Below are 1420 nucleotides of genomic sequence, written 5' to 3' on the forward strand. Positions count from 1 at the left end.
CGGTATGCGGGCCTCTCACTGTTGTGGCCTCTCCCGTTGCGGAGCACAGGCTCCGGACGCGCAGGCTCAGCGGCCATGGCTCACGGGCCTAGCCGCTCCGCGGCATGTGGGATCTTCCCGGACCGGGACACGAGCCCGCGTCCCCCGCATCGGCAGGCGGGCTCCCAACCACTGCGCCACCAGGGAAGCCCCACCTCTCTATCTTTTGAAGACAGCTTTGTCCTATTGACAGTCAAAGTTCACCTTCCTCTTTTGAGGAGCATTTTTCCATTATGTGTTCATAATGTTAATGTCAATAAATGACTGATATTCGTGCCGCAGTTAAATGTGTGAGATTCTTAATAGTGGATTTTGTGCTATTAATGTTGCTTGAAACACTTCAATAAAATATTGAAGACAGGAAAAATTCCTGCTCAATTAGTAAACCTCTTCTAAACATCTAAAGGGTAAGTTAATGTCACTGAAGTATTAGGGAGAGCAAAGAGGGGGGTTGAGCTTAGTTTTGTTTCCCTTCTGGAGGAAAAATCTGCAGCTTTAGCCTTTGGCAAAACATTTTAGAACTGTGAATTTAGCCATGTTCATGTACTTTCAACAGTGTTATGTTTCTTACAAGAATTAAAGCCTGGAGCACTGTGGGCTCCTTCTGACTCACATACCCTCTCATCTCACACACACATTCTAATATTCTCTCTCAAATTCATAATCTCATGTGCCCTCTCATTCTAATTCTCTCTAATTCTGTCTCTAATAATTCTCTCTAATACTCTCACATACACACTCCATTTCTGTTGGTATGACAGAAGGGAATAGGGTAAAGAGGTTTCTGTAATTTTTGCATATTTACTGCACTTCAAAAACCAGAGGTAGAGTTAAATATATACAGTCCTTGGACTACTAGAATCCCATGTTGAAGGTCATCTGAGGTGGTTGGGACCACTTTTCCCATCCTGTTTAGCAGCCCTGTTGAGGAGGTAGCGCCACCATCTGGGGGGATTAAACTCTCACCTCTGACTTCTTTCGGCCTTGCGCCCTCTGGGGGCCAAAGGATATGTTCTGGAGCATCCTGTTTTTCTACAATTACAAACAAATGAAAGTAAATCAAACTCTTTTTAATAGTATTTCATTGCACACAGCAGATTCAATGACTTATTTAGTGACAGGGTTATAGGTTTTAAAGTCCGCACGTGCTTCGTGATTGTGGGTCTTCAAGCAGTTTATTCTTACCACTAACAGTCTAATTTTAAAGGTTGATTTTTAAGTCAAAGTGAGTTCATTCTTCACAAAACACATTAAAAACCAAAACCCAGAAACTAGTCCTGCTGCCTGATAGTCGTCAGAATTGAGAAGTAGAATATGGTTCAAGAAAAAGCGTTTGTTGTCCATATAAACATTTTTAGAATGTAACTGATCAATAACATGC

Source organism: Physeter macrocephalus, chromosome 2 (genome assembly GCF_002837175.3).
Source record: "Physeter macrocephalus isolate SW-GA chromosome 2, ASM283717v5, whole genome shotgun sequence".
Classification (NCBI taxonomy): domain Eukaryota; kingdom Metazoa; phylum Chordata; class Mammalia; order Artiodactyla; family Physeteridae; genus Physeter; species Physeter macrocephalus.